Source organism: Capsicum annuum, chromosome 2 (genome assembly GCF_002878395.1).
Source record: "Capsicum annuum cultivar UCD-10X-F1 chromosome 2, UCD10Xv1.1, whole genome shotgun sequence".
Classification (NCBI taxonomy): domain Eukaryota; kingdom Viridiplantae; phylum Streptophyta; class Magnoliopsida; order Solanales; family Solanaceae; genus Capsicum; species Capsicum annuum.
The window spans coordinates 19,033,530-19,047,821 of NC_061112.1; the positions used below are offsets into that span (position 1 = coordinate 19,033,530).

A 14,292-nucleotide genomic window follows, 5' to 3' on the forward strand; every position below is an offset into this window, starting at 1 on the left:
TGACTAATCTCTTTTCTCCCTCCTAGCATGTCCCCTATAAAAAAAGCTTCTGATCCATCTCTGTCGTGTAGCTATTCTCATCATGTTATCAAATCCTTCCATTGCTAAAATAAAGAGAAAAGGGATAGAGGATCCCCTTGTCTCAATCCTCTTTTAGATAGAAAGAATTCAATTGGTTCACCATTAACTAAAACTGAAAATCTCATCATCTTTATACAAGCTTTTATCCATTTTCAATCATTTACTACTGTTGACACTCAATTTTGGCTCGTTATTTTTTCTCTAATTATTTTTCTTACCGACGCTCCTTGGCCCTAATAATTTGCAAAAAATTAAATATAAATAAATTTCATATTTTTATATCTATTTCTACTAACTTTTAAATAAAAGGAGATTTATTTATTTATTTATTTTATCATAATATAAAATATTTTAATCAAATATGATTAAATATTTTAGCAAATAATAAAAAAAATATCTTTCGATAATTACATTCTCATTCTTTCTACTGTTATTTCTAGGTGATATTATATATATTTTATATTTTATTATATTCTTATTTTTACACACGTATATTTTGGTTAATGAAAAAAATATATAATTGGATGTTTACATTAAATTATTTATATAATTTATATACGTCAGATTAAAATAATTTTAGGATAACAAGGAGCATTGATAAAACTAATTCCAGTAGAAAAAAGTATTTGGGCCAACAATAATCCAATTTTATTTTTTTATTTCACCCTAACTCAACTCTTATTTTATGAATTTCAGCCAAAGCCCAAAAATTAGTCTAAAATTCGGTATAATTCTTATGTTCGCGTTGCCATTCCACCTCAACAGATACAATTTAACCTTATCCGTCGATTTATTTTAAATACGAAGGATCCCCAAACTTGTTTTTTTTATATATATGTAGGTATATATAATTTAATTTTTTGTTTATTTAATTATCTATTTATTTATATATTTATTTTTCTCCTTTTCCTCTTTATCTTTAAATTAAATTTGGACTGTTTCGATCAAAATCGAACCGATAAAAAATAATCAATTTTTAAATCAATTTTTTCTTAAATTTATATATATATTTTATTATTTTAAGATATTTATTTTTAACCGGCCGATCATTTAAACTTAAGTCAACCAAATCAGCCTATAATACGCTTTTCACGCGTGCAGATTTCTAATAGTGACCATCATCACATCATCCCATCTCTCACTCTTTCAAAACATAGCGATAGCCACATACGATCTTCTTTCTCCTCTTCTCTCCTCTCTACCACGCTCCCAAAGACCGAACCATAGGAGACAATCTCCAACCACTCCCCTCTGAGCAACCATCTCCTGCATCCGCGCAACAGTGGAGGTCAGCACGAATTTTGGGATAGGGATGCAAACTTTTCAAACTTCATCTCAATTTTGCCTTTTTCTTCAGTTTTAGTTTCAAATCAGGAGGTTCAAGTCCACATTTCGCCTTTAAAAAGGGGTATTCTTCAATCCCAGAGAACAAGTGGAAAAATTGGGAGAAAGGGTAGTGGAGGAACAAGTGATAATAAAGAAAACGGAAGGTGAAAGAAAAAGAAAATCAAGGAAGAGTGAAAAGTAGTGTAAAAAAAAAGTAAAAATAGATCAAATTAGATCGCATACGTTCGGAATTCTTGGAGTTGAATTCGCCGTCGAAAAATCCTTGTCATTGTAGCTCCAGTTTCGCTGCCCTACACAAGGTAAAATCTATCCCGACGTAATTACATGATTATTAGTTTAGCCTCGTAATTCACTGGTTATGTTTGGTTTGGGAGTTATCTGTTCTAGATGAGTTATTATGAATGTGAGATCATCGAAATAAATAGTCTTTGGTCGTTCTGTATTGTGTATTCTTGATTGAGTGTTTACAAAATGTTTACAACTTGTGGAGTCGCTTTGATCAAGTTCTCTGTGGCACACAATGTCGTGTCTGGTCAGTGGCTTACCGTGAGAGCATTTGCTATGATGGCTTGGACGCTTCAAACGTGGCAATAGCTGCTTTATTTCCCTCTTATCCAACTGTGCGTTTATGAGGCATTAGCAGCCTTCAGTTCAGGTCGAAACAGACTCCTTGAAGATTTTAAGTTTTTTATATGTGTTTAGAAGACTGCTCCTTTCTACTTCTTCAGAGGTAGAGGTATGGACTGCGTACATCTTACCCCCATACCCCACTAGGTGGGAATACACTGGGTTTGTTGTTGTTGTTGTTGTTGTTGTTTAGAAGACTGCTAGAGGTCATTTCAATTTCGGTTTGGTTTCTTTAACATGGTGATTGTGAATCGAATATGATATGTTTGGCTTGCATGCTTACAAAATGTTAGTTGCTTTATATTATCGCGGAAGGTTTTTTTTTTCCAAAAGAAAAGCTTAATATTTTTATAAATGTCTGGTTGCGCGTCATGAAATTTTGTAACCCTTTTATTTGTTTAAACGCTTGAATAAGATATTGTGTTGGCACTATTTTCGAATAGTTGTTTGTCTAGCAAGATTTTTAACTGCCAACTTAGTGTAAAACAGGTTATAAAAGGTTTAAGTTTGGAAAAGTATAGCATTATATATTGAAGTTTTTTTTTCTTTCGCTATATTTCACACAAGTGTTAACTTGACATGTTAAAAATGATTAGAGGAACTGGAGAACCCACCGTGAAGGTGTTTCTTAGCTAGTTTGAGCAGCTTGTTCTATGGCTAAGTATGTACCTATCTTGTGTTCACTTAGTAGAGGTAACGATATTGGTTTAGGCTCTAGAGTTAAAGTCAACAAGTTGGAGCTTTTAACTTAGTACTTGTTAATCGCTTGCTAATTTAATTGAGTTAGTCAAAATAATTTGTTGTTTGCTTACGATAAGGGCATGATCTTAATTCGGTGGTGTAAGCATCTTTCTTTCCCTTTCTCTTAGAATAACTGTAATACATGGGTTTAAAAGACTTATTCCTAATGACTGAGTTCAATTGAACCATCATAAATTTGAGGTGTCCAAGTGTGGGTAGATCGCCATCTACGGAACAGTTGTAATAGCGTGGCTTTCGCTGATTAGTCTGTTTCACACCTGTTTGTTTGTACGATGTTTAGTCGTCTGGTTCTTCATGAAAAGGGAGTTTCAAAGCATTTTCAAAAACTCAAAAGTACGCACATTTTCTCAGTATCTTAAGTATAGTATCAATGTGGTCTACTAACTCAAAAAATATTTTTTAATAAAGTTTGGCTCGCATTTTTATAATACATGGGCAGCTTTTGTTTTAGCCTGAAAGGGCTAAAAGACTTAAAACTCTCCAATGTTGGTTTTTCACCATGCGATTTTGTAATTTTCCTTGAACATTCTAATATAGTGGCAGTTACATAGTTACGTCTCTAATTGGTTGGGCGCTGACAAAATGTTTTCAGTTTTAAATGAGAATGATAATCTTTCGGGTTAAAACTTTGAGTGTGATTAGCTGATCGTTTACAGATCAATATGTCATTTGTTTACAGTCTAAACATAGAAGAAAACTTGAATCTTAGCTATTTAATCAAGCACGAGAACCCGTTGTCAAGCTCACCATGAAATTCTACTCTAGTTTTGGATATAGTTATCGTTTCTTGAAGGTAGAAAAATCTATATAATAAAGTGCAGATTCTGAGACGTCCAGCGTGACGTTTGTTCAGTTTTTCTTATCAGTTTTTCTTATCACAGGTTGCGTAAAGATATTTCAAAGTGGATCCTTATTTGAATGAGTTCTCGCTTAGTTAGCATGTTTATTACACGTATCTCTACCTGTTTAAGGCATTTTATGCAAGCACCTTTTTTTTTCTTCAAGCCTACTCTCCTATTTTCCAAATGTGGTTCCGCCTCAATTTAGGGAAAGAGTATTAACAGAAATCAAATGTGGACAGTCCCTTTCTTGTTCGCTTTGTTTATCTGGCATTCAATTCGTCGCCGTTTGAATAGATGTACGTATTTACCAATGTTTTTGTTGGCTGTCTATTTTACAGATTAAGTTTACAAAACAATCTTGTCATGTTCAAATATGTGAAATATAGAAAATCAGTCCCTGCGCGTTCTCTTCTGTTTAGCTTGTTTTGGCAAAAATGTGCATTATTTTAGATTATGCGTCGTCATCTCAAGTCTCGTTTATCATGTAGGTGGCTGTTTTAGATATGTGATACTATTTCGTGTGCGAATATATGCATTTATGTATTTGCTTTGTTCTAGACTGTTGGTGATTTCTTGTTGCAAACCGAGTGCATAAATGGTTAATTGCGATTATGGGGAATTGTTGGTTGCGTTCATGACCTTCACTCTTAGTTTTGGTGTGAGTCTGATCTTTATTCTCAACCTTTCGTGACTTTATTGTCACCTTTTTTGCAAAATATGTTGGATTCAAGGTGTATGTGAATGAAAAATGGAGGAAAAATGGTGGAGAGAAGGGAGACACCAATTTGGGAAGTGTACTCCCAAATTGGAAAGTTCACTCATTTCTCCCACATTGGTGAGAGAAGAGAACTTGTGAGTGTTTATAATGAGAAATACTAACTCCACATGGTAAGTGAGGCAAGAAATAAGAGATGCCTGGCGCTGTCGATGGCGGCGCTTAGCTCGGCTTGGGCTTCGACTTCGGCTTTGGATTTGGATTTCGAAAAGGATCGATCGCCTAATTTTTCAGACAATTTATTTGAAACTTGTTTACAAGTGATAATTTAATCTAAAATTCCAAAATATGAATTTCTCCAAATGTGTGCGCCTGTTTAGACAAAATTTATTTGAAACTTGTTTACAAGTGATAATTTAATCTAAAATTTCAAAATCTGAATTTCTCCAAATGTGGACGCAATTTCAATGCATACACAACGCACATCAAGAAGGAATGCGGCCCTTTGAGAAAAGGCACATTGTTTCGAAATGCGACCGATCTGCGTGACTACGCCGCAATTCAAATGCAGATGCTCATTGAAATTTGCAAAATGTCATCTACGACCGAACTTTGGACGCAGTCCTGGCGCAGTTCTAGTGCAGATACGTGATTGTTACAGAAAGGTGCCTTTTTGCTGAACCAATGCATCCTTTCTGAAAGGATGCACTTAAGGCTATAAATACCTACTATTTTCCTCAGGTATGGATATGAATTTTGACAGCAAAAACACTTCTATACTTAATAAAAACTTTGTGTGATCATTAAGCTGATGAGTGAGTTCGTAGAATCCGACAATTTGGGGTATCACTATTGTTTGGATTGTAGGCCATTTTATCCTGGGAGGAAGATTCCATAACCTCGGATACAGTGAGGGGAATTATTCCTTAAGGACACTCTCTGAAGTCGGGGGACTTGGCCTTAAATTCTGTTTCATCTATCTTCTGAAATCTAACACACTTCTTGGATAAATTATCAGTAATCTTGTGTTGAAGGTGTTAAAGAACTTCAAAGGTGTTCTTGTTTATACATGAACTATTTTTGAAGTTGGTGTTGTATATATATACAGATTCGTGTACCCGAAATACACATGTATAACAATCTTAAGGAATAACTTTACAGAATCTGTATTGCTTGTTTTTGGAGATTAAAGCTTTAAGCTTTCTACTCCGTTTGAATTTAACTAGTGATTTGAAGACATAAAATCTTCATCATAAGTTGAAAATCACTCGGTTGACGATTGGAATTCATAAAAACTTCATCGTTAACTAGAAACAATAGAGGTGTTTAAGTTATTGAAACTTGTTAATAAGTAGTATTCTGAAAATACTAAATTTTATTGTCTTGTGGTGACAGAAAAAATGACTAACGAAAGTCAAATGCAAGATGCGACTAGAACTGTGGGGGCAACTAGTATTGCCTCAACAAGTCGAGCAAATGCTCCGCAACCAATGGCACCTGCGGAGAAGTTCGAAAAATTTGTGAGCATTGACTTTAGGCGATGGCAGCAAAAGATGTTCTTTTACCTCACCACTCTATCCCTTCAAAGGTTCACTAGTGAGGATGCTCCTGAGGTGCCCGAGGGTACCTCGGACAAAGAGCATTTCATGATTGTAGAGGCTTGGAAACACTCGGACTTCCTTTGCAGGAATTATATCTTGGGTGGTCTCCAAGACGACCTCTATAATATTTACAGTAAAACCAAGACATCGAAGGAATTGTGGGGGGCATTAGAACGAAAATACAAAACAGAGGATGCGGGTATTAAGAAATTCTTTGTTGTCAGGTTCTTGGACTTTAAAATAATAGATAGCAAAGCGGTTGTCTCTCAAGTGCAGGAATCGTAAGTAATCATCCACGATCTCCTAGCGGAAGGTATATCTTTGAAAAATACCTTTGTTGTACAAATTGAAAATGTTCAACTGTTTTGTAGGTTTGATTGTGAATGATGCATTTCAAGTAGCAGCGATCATTGAGAAGCTACCACTTATGTGGAAAGACTTCAAAAATGTCTTGAAGCACAAACCCAAGGAGATGACTGTCGAAGATCTTATTGTCCGACTGCATATTGAAGAGGATAATAAGGCTGCCGAGAGAAGGTCAAAAAGGAATTCTACAATTAATGGAGCACATATTGTATAAGATGATCAAAACAATTCTAGGAAAAGGAAGAAAGTTGAACAAGGAAGCAATCAACCCAAGATAAATTCAAGGAAATATGCTTCAATTGCGGTAAGATTGGCCATAAGTCTACGGATTGTCGTGCCTCGAAGAAAGGCAAGAAAAAGGACCAAGCTAATATGGTTGAGTCCAACAAAGAAAGTGATGATCTGTGTACTATGTTCTCAGAATGCAACTTGGTGGAGAATTCTCGCGAATGGTGGATGGATTTTGGTGCCACCCGCTATGTTTGTGCCAACAAAGAGTTATTTTCGTTATTCGCTCCGGGTCAAGTAGAAGAAATGATCTACATGGCTAACTCCACTACGACTAAGGTAGAAGGAACAGGAAAAGTGGGCTTGAAAATGACTTCAGGAAAGGTCTTGACATTTAACAATGTCTTGTATGTTTCAGATTTACGTAGGAACTTAATTTTTGTTTCACTTCTAGACAAGAACGGATTCAAATGTGTAATCGTTTCTGGAAAAATTGTAATTAGCAAAGAAGTGTATGTAGGAAAAGGCTATCTCACCGAGGGCCTTTATAAGATAAATGTAATGAATGTTGAAATCAATAAAAATTCAAATTCTTCTTACTTACTTGAGTCTTATAATTTGTGGCATGAACGTTCAGGCCATGTTAATTACAAAACGTTACGAAAACTGATTAACTTAGAGGTTTTGCCAAACTTTGAGTGCAATAAATCAAAGTGTCAAACGTGTGTGAATTAAAGTATGCAAAGCATCCTTATAAGTCCATTGAAACGAATTACAATCCCTTAGACTTAATACATACTGACATTTGTGATATGAAGTCAACACCATCACGTGGTGGGAAAAAGTATTTCATAACTTTTATTGATGATTGTACTAGATACCGTTATGTCTACTTGCTAAATAGTAAGGATGAAGCAATGGATGCATTTAGGTAATACAAAACTGAAGTTGAAAATCAGTTAGAGAAAAAGATAAAAATGATAAGAACTGATAGGGGCGGAGAACATAAATCTCCCTTCGCCGAAATATGTGTAGAGAATGGAATCATCCATCAAACTACGGCCCCGTATTCACCTCAATTTAATGAAATTGCAGAAAGAAAAAATCAAACGTTGAAGGAAATAATGAGTGCCTTATAAGTTTTGGTTTACCGCAAAACTTGTGAGGGGAGGCTATCCTTACAGCCAACCGTATACTCAATAGAGTTCCCCATAGTAAGACAATCAATTCCTTATGAAAAATGGAAAGGAATACTTTGATACATACTCGCCAGTAACAAGGATAACATTGATTCGAATGTCAATTGTCTTGGCGGCGGTATATAGTCTTGAAATCCATCAAATAGATGTGAAAACCGCATTCCTAAATAGAGAATTGGAGGAAGAAATTTACATGGAACAACCTGAGGGTTTTGTGGTTCTAGGAAAGGAGAATAAGGTGTGTAAACTTATTAAGTCGTTGTATGGACTAAAGCAAGCACCTAAACAATGGCATGCAAAGTTTGACCAAACCATGTTGGCAAATAGGTTCAAGATAAATGAATGTGATAAATATGTGTATATTAAAGACACTCCGAATCACCAAGTCATTGTTTGTTTATATATGGATGATATGTTGATCATCAGTAGAGATATTTCTGACATAAATGCAACAAAATGAATGCTCGAGAGTAAGTTCGATATGAAAGACCTTGGAGTTGCGGATGTGATCTTAGGAATAAGAATTCATAGAACTCCACAAGGGTTGGCATTGTCACAGTCTCATTATATAGAAAAGGTACTTGAAAAATTTAAGTATATGGAATTCAGTATTGCTAAGACTCCATTGGATGTGAGCTTTGCAGTTCGAAAGAATGAAGGTGAAAGTGACTCGCAATTGGAGTATGCAAGAGTATTGGGATGTTTAATGTATATAATGAACTGTACACGACTAGATATAGCATGCACTATTGGTAAATTGAGTCGGTACACGAGTAATCCCAACAAAACTCATTGGATGGCAATGAAAAGAGTTTTGGGGTATCTTAACTACACTCAAGACTATGCCTTGCATTATAATAAATATCCCGCGGTACTTGAAGGATATAGTGATGAAAATTGGATCATCGGATCGAACGAAGTAAAATCCACAAGTGGATATGTATTTACTATCAATAGAGGTGCAGTCTCTTGGAAATCATCCAAACAGACTTGTATTGCTCACTTTATAATGGAATTTGAATTTATCGCATTGGATAAAGCCGGTAAAGAAGCAGAATGGCTCTGGAATTTCTTGAAAGATATTTCTTATTGGCCCAAACCAGTGGCACCAGTATGTATACACTGTGATAGCTAAGCGATAATAGGTAGAGTAGGGAGCATGATGTATAACGGTAAATCTCGTCACATAAGATGAAGACATAATACCGTTAGAGAACTTCTCTCTAGTGGAATTATCATTGTTAACTATGTAAAGTCAAAGGATAATGTGTCGGATCCACTTACAAAAGGCCTATCTAGAGAAGGAATGGAAAGGACATCCAGGGGAATGAGTTTAAGGCGTAGGACAAGTCAGCATAGCGGTAACTCTACCTAGCAGACTGGAGATCCCAAGAGCTAGGTTCAAAGAGATCAAACAAAGTTGTGTCTGACAGGTTCAACATTGTCAATTACCCAATCCATTCTCATAATGTAGACAATGTGTAGTAATCAAGGATAAGACTAAAGTGAAAAGTCTTTTAATGATTATCTAAATTTTGGCAGATTTGATCAAATAGTTTAATTTACAGGATTGAACGTTTAGAAATCACCTATGTGAGGGTGAAGTGGAAGCCACTTCAAAGAGAATGTTAGTAAAGGGCCTATTCTCTAAGCTCTCATGAAATCGAGACGTGTTCATGGCTGAAAAGAACAAAACCATGAGAACCATAAACAGTAAAAGGTTGGTTGTGTGACATGTGTTGTCTAGGTGTACATTAAAGCTCGACGGTTCAAAGATATCAAATCTACCAATTGACCAAGTGCATCCGATACATGTTTACTACGGAAAGTTCAAAGGGAAACCTACTTATCCAGATGCAATCAATTTTTGCTAAATGATCACATGCTTGTCCGTAATTTTTTGAAAAAATAGTCCTTGCCCATTCATGTGGGGGATTGTTAGGTTCAAGGTGTATGTGAACGAAAAATGGAGAAAAAATAAAGGAGAGAAGGGAGACACCAATTTGGAAAGTGTACTCTCAAATTGGAAAGTTCACTCAATGTGGGAGAAGAGAACTTGTGAGTGTTTATAATGAGAAACTAACTCTATATGGTGACGCAACAAATAAGAGATGCCTCGCTCTGTCGTCACTCGCTCAGCTCGAATTTGGATTTGGATTTGTCAAATGATTGATCGATGAGATCTAATTTTTTAGACAAAATTTATTTGAAACTTGTTTACAAGTGATAATTTAATCTAAAATTCCAAAATCTAAATTTCTCCAAATTTGGGTGCATTTCAGGCGCAATTTCAACGCACATCACGAAGGAATGCGACCCTTCGAGAAAAGGTACACTGTTCGAAATGCGACTGCTCTGCTCATGCAGATCAAAAACTGCGGACGCAGATGCTCACTGAAATCTGCAAATGTCATCTGCGGTCGCTCTTTGGACGCAGTCCTGGCGCAGTTACGTGACTGTTACAGAAAAGTGCCTTTCTGCTGAACCAATGCATCCTTTTTGAAAGGATACACTTAAGGCTATAGATAGCTGCTATTTTCCTCAGGTATGGATATGAATTTTGACAACAAAAACACTTTTATACTTAACAAAAACTCTGTGTGATCATTAAGCTGTTGAGTGAGTTCGTAGAATCCGACAATTTGAGGTACCGCTATTGTTCGGATTGTAGGTCATTTTATCCTGGGAGGAAGATTCCATAACCTCGAGTACAGTGAGGGAAATTATTCCCTAAGGACACTCCGTGAAGTCGGGAGACTTGGCCTTAAATTATGTTTCATCTATCTTCTGAAATCTAACACTTCTTGAATAAATTATTAGTAATCTTGTGTTGAAGGTGTTAAAGAACTTCAAAGGTGTTCTTGTTTATACATGAACTATTGTTGAAGTTGGTGTTGTATATATATACAGATTCGTGTACCCAAAATACACATGGATAACAAAATATAGCTACTGGGTGGACTTTATTTACGGTTTGCGTGTTTCTATCATTGCTTATTTATTTAAGAGACTAAGAGCCCGTTTGGATAGGATTAAACTCTGATCAAACCAGTTTTTAATCTCTTTTTTAACCTTTTAAGGTGTTTGGTAAAACTAAAAAGTACTTAAAAAAAATTAAAAACTGATTAAAATAATCAAAAAGTGAGAAGCTGGGTACCCCAGTTTTTTGCTTTTTAGATTAAAATTCTTTTAGGTTTGACCAAAACATTTATCTTTTTATCCCTTATATTTTCCTCCAATTCCAACAATATTCTAAACTTGTAGCTCTTAAATATATAGTTTTTTTTTTCTTTTTCTCTTTGTCGCTTCGCTTCATCTCTTTCCTCTAATTTCCTCTTCATCTTTCTTCTTTGTTTTCATCGAATCCATCATTAATTGGAGGTTTGTTCAAAAATTTTATTTTAAAATTAAAAATTATAAATAATTCACCTTTTTTGTGATGTTAACAACTTTAAGGATATGTAAGTCATTTTAACAACAAAAAAATATTTAACATCACTTGTTTACCAAACGTATCAACAACTTTTTTTCAATTTTAACACTTCTATCCAAACATTTATCTGCTTAATTTATAAACACTTATTTTAAGCTTTTAATCACTTATGCTAAAAAGCTATTTTTTCAATCTTATCCAAACTGGCTCTAAAACGTAAGATATTTCCGTCCCAGACCATATAGCGACTTTGTTTTGTATATTTTGTCCATCATGCTCTTCGAATATGATTCTTTCTTTAAAGTAAAGGATAGCTGCAAGTTTGTTAATCGAACATGAAGCCATCGCATTCTGTTTCTCACCATCCAAGTCCGGATACAAGAGTATATTTGAATGACGTTCAAAATTATTTAGGAATCGGGTGTGTTGGAATCTTACTTTGTCTACCTGCGAAGTAAACGTTTAACATCTTCGGGCTTTAAGAAGCCCTTTTTCTCCTGTTGCGTCTTCAGTATTCGCTTTCTTGCCAAGTGGGACGAAGGCTGGATTTTTCCCTTTCCGCCTAAAATTAACCTTTTGTTTGGGTGTTTTCTTGGAAAATATACGTCCAATGGTTCTTGTATTCTGCCCCTCCCCCCTTCTTTTCACTTTAAATAGTTATGCCTTGATCTTAATAATAGTATGAGATATGCTCATCCCCTCTTCCAGTTGCTCGGAAAAAGTTGTGTGTGTTTAAAGATATCAAGGCCTCGCCATTTGGTTTGTGAAAAGTTAGTGGAATTTTGTTCAATGAATGTTTTCATCTTCTAATTGATACCTTGCCTACATTTCATACAAATACTTAGCGACCCTTTTTAAGATTTGTCGTGTATTCATATGGAAGTAATTTTCATCGTCTTGATAATTTGTTGGATTATAATGTTATCTTTTAAACACAACTTGCCAGATAGCCATTTCCTTGAGACATTTTGGTACTTTGTTAATAAGACTTGCCTTGAAATAAATATTTCTTTCATTAAAAAAAAAATATATCCTTTCAAAGGTGTGCCCCGTTTCTTCAATATCCAAGCCACATAGGTTGTTCTCTTAGGGATCGTTTGGTAGAGCTCGTTTCTTCAATATCCAAGCCACATAGGTTGTTCTCTTAGGGATCGTTTGGTAGAGTGTATAAGAATAATGCAAAATATAGCGTATTGGTAATGCTTGTGTTAGTTATATTTGTATTTTTCTTCTGCAATGTTTGGTTCGATGTATTAATAAAACTATGAATTTCATAATTTTTAATTTTTTTTTTAATTTTACATAATACCCTCAATATATATGTTGGAAAGGATACATAAATTTTTTTGAGGGGTAATAGTTCTTTAAGCATGTTAATGCATGCATTAGATCCATTGCATTACTAATGCCATAAATTTTGAGGTATTAGTCTCAATACACAATAGTCTTGCATTAGTTATACATAAGATAAAAAGGTATACCAAACAAGGTACTACTAATACACATTAAACTAATGCATGCATTAACATTTCAATACACTCTACCAAACGACCCCTTTGACTTTTCTGAGGCTGCTCGCATGGCTGTGAAAATTATCTAACCTTTGATGACAACTTTTCTCTTGGTGATATAGTTAAATTGTTTCTTGTTTAGATCAATAAAAATAACATACTCCCTCCATTTAAAAAAGAATGACATACTTTGACTTGACACAACGTTTAAGAAAATAAAGAGGATTTTTGAATCTTGTGTTCTTAAATTAAAGTTGTCTCAAATGTACCAAAATTCTCTTTAATCTTGTGGTCTTAAACATGTCATGTGGAAAGTTGAAATTAAAGTATTGCCAAAAAAGGAAATGGGTCAAAAAGAAAAGTAGGTCATTCATTTTGAGATGGAGGGAGTATGACATATCTCATTATCCATGGTACAATTTAGTGTTCCCCTTGGTTAATTAGTTGGTATTCTAATTTTTTTTTTCTTTTACATATAAATTCAGGAGTTGGAGTTCTATATCGGAACTCGTCTTTGTCCCAAGCATCGGGTCAACCGCATTAGGATCGCAGAGCTTTGGAGTCCCGCAAATTAGGAGCCTAAGCTCCTAAATCGAGTTTATTATTCTTTATCGCCTTTCGATTTAATTTATGTTGTTATGTTGCGTTTTATTTTTTTATTACTAACTCTTGTTGTTAATTTTACTTACAATAACTTTATTTGATTATTCAATAAGTGTAGCTTTGTTCTTCGTTGGTCATCTTAGAAGTAGCTTCAGCGAATGGGTTTTCGCAAATCACCTGACTATTGCTAAAAATATATATCTTAACGTGCTTGGGTAATTCTTTTCGCCAATATGTCTAAATAAAATTAATAGGGTAACCACCATGTTTCGCTTAAAATACAACAAAAATAAAATTTTCAAAACTAATAGGAAAACACATCACTAAATGTACGTTTTTTTAAAAGGGTTCACCTACTAATTTTAACTTATTTTTCTAATAAATAATTCTAATGTTTTGTACTACACTTTATTTTTTATTTTTTTTACATTATTCGAGTTTTCAGGATAGAAAGCGAGGTATATATATTCATCTACTAACACGTGCAAGGTAAATTATTTTATATACTACCATGATAATTTTTTATTATTATCACCAATATTGCTATTATTGTCGTTATTATCTATACCGCAATTATTTTCACTATCTTAATTATTATTATTATTATTAGAGAAAATAACCAAAAGCTCCCCCAACCTACCTCAAATTTCAACTACACACCTATACTTTGCGGGGGTCCTATGACTCCCCTGAACTATTTTAAAGTGGAATATTTACACCCCAAAAGCTGACATGGCAAGAGAGTTTCACTCTCTTTAAAGAGAGTGAGAATGAAATTATTTATTAAAAAATTATTTTAATTATTTTTTATATAAATAATTTTAATTATTACTTTTTCTTATTCATTTTCTCTTGTCTTGTTCTCTTTCTCAAAATAAAAAATTTCAGAACTCATTAATGGAGTTTCCTCATCTTCCTCATCTCCAATTTCACTTTCTCATCTTTCTTGAACTCATTAATGGCGAGGACTCATTAAT

General features: G+C 34.4%; 1 long non-coding RNA gene across 1 annotated transcript; it reads left to right on the plus strand.

Moving 5' to 3' along the window:
* The first annotated feature begins 1,155 nt into the window (after positions 1 to 1,155).
* Positions 1,156 to 13,443, plus strand: LOC107858446. The gene is made up of 2 exons (XR_001670989.2): positions 1,156 to 1,727; positions 13,198 to 13,443. It is a non-coding gene; the product is annotated as an uncharacterized LOC107858446 (long non-coding RNA).
* The last annotated feature ends 849 nt before the right edge of the window (positions 13,444 to 14,292 follow it).